This window comes from Scomber japonicus, chromosome 8 (genome assembly GCF_027409825.1).
Source record: "Scomber japonicus isolate fScoJap1 chromosome 8, fScoJap1.pri, whole genome shotgun sequence".
Classification (NCBI taxonomy): domain Eukaryota; kingdom Metazoa; phylum Chordata; class Actinopteri; order Scombriformes; family Scombridae; genus Scomber; species Scomber japonicus.
Window position 1 is genome coordinate 3655088 of NC_070585.1, and position 14311 is coordinate 3669398.

A 14311-nucleotide genomic window follows, 5' to 3' on the forward strand; every position below is an offset into this window, starting at 1 on the left:
CAGCTTCATTTAGCTGTGTGCTGTAGTGATTACTAGCTTGTCTCTTTGCTAGCTGTTAGAGAGCAGAGGAGGAGAATCCACATACAGTATTTCATTCTGTGCACTCCTTATTTCAAAAGGAGTCAGACAGTGATTTGTATGCATTAGTAGATATTTATTTGAAGTTGATCAACTGCTCAATATTCATGGTTTAAAATAACACCATCACAACAAGTAAAGGTACTCCCTCATCATTTGTTTTGTGATGTGATTCAGAAGTGAGTAGTGTATTACTCTCAGCGGCCCTGGAGCCTCCAAGGTCCCCTGTGGCCTCAGCCATTCAGCCAAAACAAGCTCCAACACAGCCACAGGCCAAGGCCAGCATTTTAGAAATACTGAGATGTGTTAAAATTCCCCCAGTGCAACTCCACACTCTGAAGATTTTAAATAACCATTTAGATATATCGGTTCATTCATTTTGACAAATCAGCTACCTATGATTACTTTTTTACTGTAAATGTTATCTCTTTATACTTTTTACATGTTGTTTCACAGCCCTGCTATGAAATATTTGTATTCATGCACGTAAACTTATATAACAATTGTTTTAATTACATTAAAAAATCTACATGAAGGTGTAGCATATGTATCACCAATGCACACTACTTCCACTACTGGACCAGTTCTAGGTTCTAGTGGAGTGAGGTAACAAATACAATAGAGCCAGAGATCAGGTGATTTAAATGTATTGGAAGTAAATAAAAATAAAAACACACATAACATTTGAATCAGTCAATAACGTGCAGGTACCAAAAATAACTTTCTTTCACTTTCACTTCTTTTTTTCCTCACCTCAGTTTTTCCTAGGTTAGAGATCATGTAGTTCAGGTAACCCCCGCTACTTAGATGGTTTATTTAGTTTAGATAGTTTAGTTATGTTAGACCGCTCTGTAACTATCTTATTTGAGCTTCATTTATTTTGGTTCAATTATCTTCCTGAGTTAACTCTTTTTTCCTCTTCTCACAGGTAAGAGAATAATTAGACCTTTCTAAATCAAAATGAAGTGTAACACTTATACCTCTAATCACAACAATGACAATTATGAATAATAAAATACAAAATGTAACACTTCAAACCAGTTTCTATGTACTCAAGATCAGTTCAGTTTGAAAAGAAGAAATGTAATGTAATACTCCTACCTCTCTGGCAGAGAGTTCACCAACAGTCCATCCTCACAGCGGATCCTCTCACTAGCACCATGAAGATGAACTCTTGTCTTTAGAAACGAAGTCTGCAGGTCTGGCTCATCATCTTGTGTCCTGGGTGTGTGTGTAGTATCTGCACACACACACCTTCCACAGAAGAAACTCCTCTTCAATTTCAAACTTCAACCGGAAACAACAACACAAAAAACCATAAGAAAAAAAATAAATACATTTTGTCAATATAATTCAAATCGATAAAGTTTTACAATTACTGTGCATCTTGACATTACTGCTAGCTGTTTAATCAAACCGAAAATGGCTACAACGGGAGCATCTCCGTATTTTACACATAATAAAATTTAACTTCTCCTTCTAACAAAATATAACTTTTCAATTAACAACACAACACGCACTCTCAATTTCTTCCCTTAATAAACTGAAAATATTAGCAGCTAATCAGCTTGTGTTAATAGCTTTCTCCACACAGTTGCAACATTAGCATTTAGCTAGCATCCACAAGTGTAAACATTACAAATGGTATTATAATAAAATAAGTTGATTAGATATGGCTCTTGTGAATCACCAATCACGTACTTATTATTTTTCAGGTCTGAAAAATATTCATTAGTTAGTTTCTCTGCTCTTGTCATCTGCTCTCAGGTCAGTTCTGCATGTATGCTAGGTCAGACCAGGGTCAAAGGTCAAAGGACCATGAATCTCTTAAAGGGACAGTACCGTCAATAAAGAACAATAATAGTAAAATATATATATATAGTAAATAATAGTAAGATTATGTATAAAATGAAGTAAGTAATATTGATGTTGAGTGATAATATACCTGAGTTGAGATTGTTACTGCACAGAATTAAGGTGAGAAATATATATATTTGCTCACTGAAGTGAAGTAAATCCACAGAGAGCTTCAAATCAAACTTTGGTGAACTTTAGCTTTCACATTTTTTTATCACTGTCCAGCTAAAAACTGTCATAACAGTGTTGACCTTAAGAAAACAGACTGTCTGAAAAGAAGGATTAGCTGTGTAACACCATCTGATTTTACCAGCATCCAAGCCTTTTACACACTGCAGTTTTACTAGCTCTCCACTATGTTAGCAGCTGCCTAGCATGCTAGCAGTTATGTATGTACCAAATGTGTTTACAGGTGCTCCAAATGGCTTCACTCATAGGTGACTGTCACAGAGAGGGAGGAGGGTAGAAGTGATATTGTTTAAATATGGGGATAACGGCATATACAGTATCTATTAATAATAATGGTGGCAGTGACGCTACATTTACATGGGTTATTACATAAACTGGCCTAAACTGGTGAATATATCCAGGTATCCAGGTGGAACTCAAGTGTTAGGATTATTGTTCTGCACAAGGAAGTGGATTATTAAACTATTTTTACATGATTGATGATGAAATTCCTATAAACAATACAGATGATTCAGTATAGCTACAGTGGGCTGTAATAACACCATATACTTCTTTTAGCTGGACTTTCCCTAATGTGACCCACAGTTTACAGAAAAGGGAATAAAATGCATATTTTTTATGTTTGGGCAACTGATGTGCATTTTTATATTCGCAAATGTACCACATTTGACCTGCATTTCTTTTTAAAAATCAAAGTCAGCATTCAAACATTTTCCATCATATTCTATCTTTTTTTATAAGATGAATCAAACAGAAGGATTAATCAAACATGTATTAATGACTGATGGGGAATTTATGAATGTGAATTGTTGTAGAGACTAATTATGAGTTAGAATATGAACAGAATGTAAGGGTTAAAACAATCTACCAGGGTTATTATTTCTGAAACTTAAGCTTTAGTTCAAGTGTGTCATATCAATGTATGGCCTTACTGTATATTGTTATTAGGGTATTCATTCAATGTGTATTAATTTATCATCATAACACTTAAATCAAACAAGAAGAAATGTGTCTGAAAATGATGAAACAGTTGCCTAATTGTGAACTAGGCAAATAAACACTTGAGAAAAGCCACATAAGATGACCTCTGTGTCATCAGCCCTGCACACAGATGTCAGTCACTTCTCTCTCTGTAAAGTGAAGAGCTCCACAGTGTCACTCTGTTCATTCTGAAGAGCAGGAAGATGAATAAAAGTGAAGAGGCAATCCATTGTGACAAGACAGAAGACATCAGGGCCTGCCGCTCTGCTAAACGCTGATTCTATTTGTTTACAGTTATTATACTAATGTCTCAGATTGATATGGAAAGGATTTATTGATGTTAAAAAGATGATTTTTTAAACTTTCATCTAATCTCAGGGCTGGAGGAGATGTGAGAGGCTGGGAGGAGACGTGGGGATGGAGGAGAAAGAGTCCATTGTGTGTGACCTGCTAAGTGTTCATGTCAGGTGAAAGGAGTCTTCTTAGGTGACTTGATGGAAAAACAGCCTTGAGCTATGACTCTGTCATGGCTGGGAATTCAACATCACTGCTCTCATGGAGAAAATGATCCATTCAAGCATTCAGTAACAGGGTCACTTCAGATAAAGATGCAGAGGACGGGGATTTGAGTGCACACGTGTGCAAACAGTGACACACATGCACAAATAACACTCAGGCAACAAAAGAGAGGAAGGCAGGCGCATTTCAGCTCAACCCTGTGCAGATTTATTCTGACCCTTTCTTCTTCCTCTTCTGCCCTAAACATCTTTTATTCTGCATCTTTTTTTCAACCAGAGGCCACTGAAAATATTTTTAAAGTATGATATTGGGTAAACAAGATTTCACACTCATTTCCATCCAAAAATGTAGTTTACTGTAGCTTAATAATAAATAAGAACATAGAAAGTGAAGAGAAAAACGGGCATACCCACAATTAAGCTGCTTATTAGGATCTAATATTATGGTGATGATGTGCAATTAGTAATCTTTAATTGGGTATTTTGATCAAAGTGGCTATCTCAAAGATCACACAGGAATTAAATAGGAATAAATCACTATCTATCACTGAATGAGGTAACACAATGGTGACTGAATTTTTGGCCCAGTGATGGAAGATCTTGCATTTACAGTATTATGATTATTATGAAGCAGGGGTCAGTGGCAACTTCCTCACCATGCATTCACATCTGAACTGACACAGCAGATTCACTCTTCATTTGCTTGTGTGTGAAGTGACTTATTTTTTTTTTAAAAAGCTTAGCCTTGTTGGATGTAAGTTTTTGGTCCATGTCCAGTCAGTGTCTCTCCTGTGCTGTGCTGTGTGCTGAGCTCTGCTCCTCACTGCTCCTCACTGCACAGAAGAGGAGAGACACAGCAGCTCAGCCATTAATGACAGCAAAACACAGAAGAGACTCTAACACTAAATGAAACAAATGCACATCAATTAGGAATATACAAAGTATGTAGACGATCATATAAATTGAATTATTTTGAATGCTCCTCTCTGACTTACAGCCTCAGGATTTATCACTTCAGTTCAGTGTTGCCAAACATGTGATTACATATACTGTATGTAGGCATACACTAATATCAGATTAACACACACTATGACACACAGTGAACCAAAAGGACAGTACTGGTTAGTTAAAAGAAGTGATTTCAAGACTCTTATAAACTGCTGTGGGGACAAGTTCACAAAACCATATGTGAATAGTACAGTAAAAATCATTCATAATCTAAATTTTGAAAATATCTGGCATCTCACTTCCATATTCTGCAATAATAATAAAAAAGTTGAAATATGGCCAAATAATGAGAAAATGATATAAAGTTGAGTTTTGTTTTTGACCATTTTATATATAAAATTTATAATAATTTGTGTTAAGAAGATTCTTACAAAACAAAACAACAAACACCAATTTCAGAGTAAAAGACATTTGGGGTGTTTTTACAAGCTGTCACGTGTCAAAACGGGTCAAATATATTTTTCTGATCATTTAATGTGAGACCATTTTCATAATACAACAACACACATATACATGCCTCCTGTGTCTTTTATAGAAAACACTCGGGGGCGTGATGTCCAGTGAGTGGCAGCAGATTAGTCACACCTGATCCTCTAAAAACTCAGGTGTGCTCTTCTCAAAAATGGCCCCTGGCCCCCCGCACACGCTCCAGAAAAGCCAAATCAGGCACGACAAGGAATCTGGAATCTGTGCGTCTCCGCTGGACCGATTCACCCGCGGATATTTTCCTTGTCTCTGTGCGACGAAGGTGACGCGAGTATTTATAGAAACACCCACTGCTGAACTCAGCCTTGTGATTTTGAAGCTTTCTGGGCCAATTCTCTAATCTGCTCTTTTGTCAGCATTTTGATTTAACCCTCAGATCCAGAACATGTTTAGGCGGTTGTTTGCTAATTAATACAGACTCTCTGGCGGCAGATAACACAGCGTGTCATTCATACAGACAGCCACCAGCGCTTTCATCTTAAAGCATAAAACATGAGATAAAATGGAGCAAATGAAAGAGTGCGCTTCCACTGAACTCCTCTCTTATTTCTTCGAGCGTCTCATCAAGAGCCTCCGATGCACTTTGTTAGTGAAGTGAGAGGGGAGTGGAGTGTGTATGCTGGGCTTTCATTCAGCTAATAACACAAACACACTCTCAGTCAGGCCTGTGGATGACCCTGCTGTGTGTGTGTGTGTGTGTGTGTGTGTGTGTGTGTGTGTGTGTGTGAGTGTGTGTGTGCCTCAATGAACACATCATCTTCTTTTCATATTAACGATGACACAGAGCTTGCATCACCGTCAATACTCCGCAAACCTGTACGTACAAGAACATATTATAGAGTCCTACATGTTTATGACGTATAACACTTGACCGCTCTTATTTTATCATTTTGAGGATGTAGAACAGGAAGACTGTTAGCCCACATTTACACCACACTGAAGACAAACAATGTAGAAGTACAAAGCATCAGGGTGTGTATTAAATGTGTATAGGAGTATATCTGAGTGTGTGCAGAGGACAGTCATACAAATGGAAGGTCTCAAAGTCTCCAGAAGGCTTGCTGTGTGGATTGGAATAGTTCTTTAAAGAGAGCAAAATGAGTTTACTGATACGTATTGGGTGTCAGGAGGTGATGAAGACTCCAACAAAGAGGTAAAGAGCAGGGTCGATGGAACCCTCTGAGTAGTATTGCTGGAAAAGGTTAATGTGACCTGAGTTTGTAAAACAAAAAAAAGCAACTCCAACAAAGCCAAGCTTCACACATGGGACACTTATTAGAATATACTGTACTATAGCACAGGACATCAACACAAGAGTTCTACATCAGTACCTTTTTGTAAAGTGCTGTCTTGTAGAGTTGACAAATTCTACTTTTAATATATCTATACATTTTAAAGACCGTGTAAAGTGAATTCAAACATTTTCTTCTAAACACATTAAATAGGTCATAAATGTATTTCTAAAAAAGGTGTAAAAAGCATTTCAACCATTTAGATTTGAATTGTGGAGCTAGGCTTCACAAACTGTGTTTCAAGATTTCTGTGTTCAGGATTTAGTGGGCGGGTCTGAAAATCATAAACCCACCCCTGCTGCAGTAGAGGTATAAATACATTCAGTTACTACTACTACTACAGTCTACAGTTAGCCAATTAGCTGAGTTAGCCGCCGAGTTAGCAGCAGAAAGCTGTCAGATCTAGCATCCATGTTTCTGATAGAGGTGGTGACTTTGATTGACAGGTGACACTTGGTAGGGGGCGGGGTTTCAGTGAACTCAGTGGGCACTCCCACAGCGTTTGGGAGCAGAGAAAGAGGCTGATTTTTACACAACTTTGAAGCCTCCTATTTGGCGATTTTTTCATTCATTCAAATTTGGCAGGGTGGTTAACAACACACTTTTCTGTGGTATGTCAAACTCAGAACACATATTTATTCTTACTTACACAGACTTTAAGTTACCATGTTTAAAATGTGCTTATTCTCAAATAGCTTATGGAAGCATAAAAACACAAAAGCATTTTAATAGGTAATATCGATTGCTGTCCAAATGTCCAAACTATTCCATAAAGGGTCATGTGGCTGCAGGTTTTCATTCCAACCAATCAGGATCACACCAGGCTTGACTCATTTAATCAAATGGTCTCAGTCTTCAGACAGTTGATTGGTCGCATTGTGTGCTCTTGATCGGATGGAACAAAAAACCTGCAGGCTCACTGCTCTTTATGGAGCCGCTTGGACATGCCTGGCTTATTAGGTCTGGCAGGAACAGGATGCAGGGTCAGGTGGGTGGAGCACAAAGGCACACTGTAACATTAATGAACTGACAAAGGGTAAATGAACCTGTTCAGATATATACCAGTGGGGCTGATGTGGCTACTGAGTGGCTGATTGAGGAGTGAGCACAGATGAGCAGGTGTACTGTATTCTGAGGCCTTCTAGTGGACAGGTGTGGAACAGCAGGGGCTGGGAAGTAAACTAACAATGCAGGTGGATGTGAGGTTAGACTGTGGGTGGGATATGTCAGTATTGACATTAATGCGGGATGAAAAGAAACAGTAAATCGCTGCACAGAAACAACAAAACATTTGATATTACACCATTAAATGTATCTCTCTCTCACCAGGCTGTGATTTGTGAAAAAATCAGGGGAACAGAGGATTATTTTATACACAAAATTAGGCTTTTCCTTGTAGTGGCTACAGTAACATTTATAAAAAAAACTTAAATAAAACAATTACAAATCTATAAAACAAGATACTTAACCCCAAATTGCTCCTGATGGCTGCACCAACAGTGTATGAATGTGTATGAATGGTTAGTTTCCTCCTGATAAGCAGGTTAGCAGTGGTCAAAAAGACTAGAAAAGTACTATATAAGTACAGTCCATTTAACATAACAAAAGGTTAAGTGTTAATATAATATGCCACAGTGAAATCCCAAGTGCTTATTTCAGTACTGTGTATACTCAGCCAGATGTGCCAAAACAGTTAGCGTTGGTCTTGTAATTCACTGTTTAATTTAGTTTTATATGTTGAATGCAGAACACTTCAAATAATCAGAACATGCAACAGAACAATAAATATGCTTCAGTACATGCCTACTTATCAGACTGAGAAAAGAGTCTGCTTTGATGATGGACTTCTACAAAAAACACCTGCTCTATTCACTGCATCATCACATAGCCTAGACGAGGGGTCATCTCTATGGTTACGTGAGCGCTGACAGTGAGAGTCCATTTCTGATTTGAATATAGTGTGTACTACAGACTACTCTCACATTGCACCACTTTGCGTATTTCACATGGTCTATGGGTGGAGCTGCTTCAATCACCATGAAGGTTAGGATACATGTTTGTTCCCACTGGAGATAAAAGTAACTCTCTCACTACACTTCTACAATTAGATCAACAATTATTATACAATACTGATATTAATATCAACCTCAGAAAGTCAGCATTGGTGCTAGAGCTGGCATTGTATAGTCTGCACTGTGAAAACAGAGGGGCTCCAGAGAGGGTTAATCTCACCCTGCAAGGAATACTTCTACTTTATATTGTTGATTAGTTTCTTCAAATTGCCTTTCAGTTTTAAAATGTGATGAGGAAATGGTTGTAATTTAGTTGTAAGCTCTTTGCTTAATCATATAATACTACCAAGACAGTTTGAAGACATTTAAACAGTCATTTAAGTAAAAGAAAAAGAAAAATGGGTGAAGTTGGTGCAATTTCACTATATTCATGTCTGACTGTGCTTTCTTATGCTTTCCTTCATCTCTTTATTGTGCTGCTGGTACCCTAATAGTCTCACAGTCATTCAACAATCACATCTAAATGTGACCTTTTCTGGTGTCAGTCCATTTGCCTCTTAATCTAACACAAACACTGACACTCATGAATAGAAAAGCCGGGGGTTAAAGGTAAAGAGTGTTATTGTTGAGCTGGCTGACCTTACTGTAACTTCAAAAAAAATAAATAAAAAAAGAGTGGTTGTTGAAAATTAAAAACAGACAAAATAAAGTACTTCAGTTTCCTCTAGAAGAGGCTCAGGAGGCCATTCTCAATGGTGCATTTAAAAAAACCCCAACATGAATAGCATCCTTTTAAGACCACAGCACCACTAATTTTATAATTTCATCCCAGAGTTGCACTTAACTACTCCGTATTAGAGAGGGCTATATTGAGACTGATAAGTGAGGGGTGGAACGTCAAAGTGTGACCAATGCTCTCAGATAAATGTAGGTTCCTAAAGTTTAATTTGAAGCTTGTGAACTTGATGAAGCACAGCAGGAAGAGGAAGCCATGTGGGAATTGTGTTTCCTATACAAGCCTGACAGGAGTCCTGATGAAAGACAGCACCCTCTCTAACCTATCCATCATGCTCCTCTCTTTTTCATTTTACCCGCCCCCCACCCACCCCTGTTTTGATGGGGCAGGTTAGCCCGGTTCAGCGGGGCTCTCACCATCCAGCAGGTATATCCTCTTTCCACTGTGACCAGCATCTGGTCAGCCAAAGGTTGCCATTAGGGTCCGGGCCAACAGCAGCAGTGAGCAGGCCGACCCCTGCCAGAGCTCCCTTCAGTGGCCTGGCTCTGGGCCGGAGAGCTTCTGAACGCTCCTCTACCTGGAACACTCTGTTCCACCAGCTCATAACCTCAGAGAATATCATGTGTGCGTACAGCATGTGACATAGAGCAATTTTTCGTTTTATACTGTAAGGGGCAAACTTACAGTGTGTGTGTGTTAGATGTTAATTAACCATGAGATGCAGAACAGCTTTAGTGTGTGGAACTGTACTGGAGGGGTGAGGATATTACCTTCTTTAGTGTTTAGATCAGAGACCACTAGGGGTCCATGGAGGTACTGCAGGGTGGTTTTGAAAGTTTTGGTTGATTAGACATTTTTTTATATTCCCTCTTGCAATTTTTTCCACAAATTGAAATGTCTTTAAAATACACATTAACGGCACGCAGGTAGTCGAGTGGTTAGAGCGCATGCCATATACGCAGCCGACCCCGGTTCGAATCCCGATCGGAGGTCCTTTGCTGCATGTCACCCCCCTCTCTCTCCCATGTTTCCTGCCGATCTACTGATTAATAAAGGCGTCTATGCCAACAAAATGTCAAAAAAAAAAAAATACACATTAACATGAATCCAACACACTGTAGTGAACAGATGCATGGAGGCAGAAGACGTCTTTCAGTCAGCAATGCACACATTCAGCTGGGCACCGGTTCTTAAAAAAAAAACATGAATATATGAACCTGTGTATTTATTATTTTAATATCTTAGTATTGAATGCACAATAACAAGTTACATTTATACATGGCACTATAGGACCAGTTTAATAGAAAACACAATTTTATACAATATATATAAGTATGGGGTCCCTGCTCCATCTCTCCATCAGTTACTACAAAATCTCCCAAAACTGTTTAGTTTGCATCATAATCTGGTGAAACTGAAATATTACAGGTACTTTGGATCCAGAAAAACTAATTTCAGGAACTAAACTTGAAACTTTAAAGTCCCTGTCGTGCATCCTGCTGTTTCCACCGCATGTGAGGAACTATGAATACCCAGGAGGAATTAAAAGATGATAGCAGCATTTAGAGATGCAATATAAACAAATGATGAGGGAACAGTAACGCAGATTTTTCTTGTTCTTTGTATTTACTGCTGCATGCCTTGGATGTAATGAATGTGTACTGTTCTCCCTGCGTGTTATGTGCTTTGTGTACGTTATCACAGTTTAACAGTCAGACAAACTCAGGTATACTTGATTATAGGATCAGGAGGATCAGAGCGTCTTGCTTCCTTTATTTCCTTATTTTCTGTTGAAATACCACGAATGAAACTGCAAATAAAAGACAATACAAAACCTTAGTGACACGCTGTAAAGAAAACAAATAAACATTAATGATAGTTAAAGAATAGCTAAAAACTACACGGCACAAATGAGCCGTTCACATTAACAGTAGGCTGATACACATCGTTGCTAAGCAACGCTCACTTTACATCAGCTCTCAAATTACTTTTAACACTTCTTGTATGACTTCCTAGTCAATAAACATCACACATTACACTACTAAACTTAACATTACATATTATATTATATATTACATCAAATATCAAATTAACAAACTTATAGCCATTACTTTCGTGAATATGAGAAAAGACGATTCAGAGTGACCAGCCATCTTTCTTACTGCTGGTTCCTACGTTACTGCAAGTATAAACTGTTATGTAGCCTTCAAAATAAAATTCCAGATCGCTGTTCAACTATAACTGAGCGTGTGTCTGTGTGTGTTCCTTATGCAGAATTTCTTACCATAAATGTAATCTACAGTAATACATTTATTAAATCATTTCAAGTACCTTAAATCATACAAATTATTCTGAGAGCAGAACAGAATGAATGAAAAGGAAAGAGAAATACAGAGGATTAAAATGAAAGTGAAACCAAAAGCATCTGTCTCCACAGTAAATCATCTGTTGAGTGTTTGATGATTATTTATTTGTGCTTTAGAATGTAACCGCTGTGAAACAATCAGAAAATAATGTTTTATTTCTCTCTTTCACAGACATTTTTCTCACTACCGCCTCCAAACCCTCCCAAACCAAGAGAAATGTTCTCTCCTCCTCCTAAACTGCTCCTAAATCAATACTAGGTACCTCTTGTTTTATAAATGAAGCGGTACACAAATCGAAGCAGCAGCCTCACTGTGTGTGTTTGACCAATCAGCATCAGTCATGCACTGCAAACGACACCCCAAACTTCCTGTACTTTTACAAAGTCCAACCCCCTCAGCAGGGACTTTCTGGGGGGTAAAACAATCACCATGGAACTTAATTTAGACCATGCTTCCTCTGGTGGAAACAAAGGTAGAGGGATTTGTTATTGCTTATAATTCATATCATGAGTATTCATCACGTATTTCCTGTAATGGTACATTACATCATACCATGAGTATAAATGGATTGATACATGTTCTATTTACATTTAAAGTCCGTGTAAAGTAAGAATAAATATGTGTTCTGACTTCTGAGTTTGACATACCACAGAAAAGTGTGTTGTTAACCACCTTGCCAAATTTGAATGATTAAAAAAATCGCCAAATATATGTAAAACTCAGTTTCTTTCTCTGCTCCCAAACGCTGTGGGCATGCCTGCCGAGTTCGCTGAAACCCCGCCCCCTACCAAGTGTCACCTGTCAATCAAAGTCACCACTTCTACCAGAAACATAGACACTATGTCTAAGAGCTTTCTGCTGCTAACTCAGCTGCTAGCTCGACGGCTAACTCTGCAGCTAACTCGGCTGCTAGCTCGGCAGCTAACTCAGCTAATTGGCTAACTGTAGACTGTAGTAGTAGTGTGTGCTGAATGTATTTATACCTCTACAAAAGCAGGGGCGGTGCTTTTCAGACCCGCCCACTAAATCCTGAACACAGAAATCTTGAAACACAGTTTGTGAAGCCTAGCTCCACAATTCAAATCTAAATGGTTGAAATGCTTTTTACACCTTTTTTATAAATACATTTATTACCTATTTAATATGTTTAGAAGAAAAAGTCTGAATTCACTTTACACAGTCTTTAAATGTTTATTAGCTATTACAGGATAATGGAAGCTAAGGTTTGACACAGTAAAATGGAGAATAGTGTGTTTGGGTTCATATAATGTGTTTTAAGGCATTCCTGTTTAGAGCAGTATGAAAGGGGGGCATGGAAATGTATACACATACCATCAACACCTGATTTATCATTACAGATGGACCACTGCAGCAAGAATCTGTGTCTGAAATGTAACATCTGAGAAAAGCAGGTGTAAAAAATTGCTTCATTGAACTTTTTTTGTTGAGCTGACAACATCAAGATACCTAACATTTCCTCTGGGGAAGTTCTTTTCTTCCAGGATGAATATAAACATGCAGGTCCAGCACTTTCTTTTCTTCAGCAGTTCAACAGCCTGGCATCACGTGTTATTATCTACACTTTATGTTCATCAGATGAACTGTAGCTGGCCTCATTTCCACCTGTAGTGTAAATACCTTGTTACATTGAAACATTGCAGTGGCGCACTTGTAACCCAGTGGTTATCCAGCCAGTCTGTTATTCAGTGTCAATAGGCACACTGTCTCTTTAAGAGTCACAACAGTAAGCTCTGCTTTACTGCTGTAGAGCAGCGACCTCAGAGCAGGAGAGTTCGCGGGTTTCCACCATAGACTGTATGGTTTCCACTTGAATAATGCTGATAAGGGATAAGACATGGCCGAGCAGTAGCCAGTCTCTACTATTCATCTTTCACATCAAGTCACCACTTTTATGTTGTTTTCCTGCTAGGTGAACACATATATTGATATGTGATTGTGCTTGTGTTGTAAAAAGAGGTTGCTGGTGTATGTGTAAACATGTATGTGTAAATGTGCATTTGCAACGATAGATGCTAATCGCAAGCTAACCGCTAATTCATAGCTGAGAGCAAACAGCCAACAGGCTTGTAGACAAGTCACTGTAATGATTTAGTTGTTTGTGTGTGTTCAATATGGTTAACACTGTATAGAGTTTAAAACTTTTCCATTTGAATAATGCTGAGAGGGGATAAGACATGGCCGAGCAGTAGCCAGTCTCTACTAATTATCTTTCACATCAAGTCACCACTTTTATTCTGTTTTCCTGCTAGCGGGTGGACCAGAGCCAGGCAGGGACCGCTGTTTCTCAGGAAGTGTCACCATCCGTCACCCAGCTTTGCGTGTGGATCACTTGAGTATCAGAAACTATTTTTTTCTATAGAGCTCTATAGTATTTTAGTTTTGGGTACCCAAATTATTATTTTTTCTCCTGGATTAAGAAATACCAATTTGTGGATCACTACAATTTGTGGAGAGGACTGACTGTTCAATTATCCAAGAACAAAGGACTGATTTATTTTTGATAAACACTGAAAGAGACTGATTGAACAGCCATTACAGAAGGTTTCATTTATATTGTTGGCATCTATTTGTGTGATCACTTATATTGAAGCCGAAGAGAATTGATTTATTTTATTTTATTTTATTTTATTATTTTAGGTCTCTATTTTGTTTTGAGTGCTTGTGTCACTTCAATGAAAGAACATATATTGAGTTAAACAAACAGACACTGATTTAAAGGAAAGGTACGTTCCAGTCCATAAAATGTATTGTTTTATTTTATTGGACT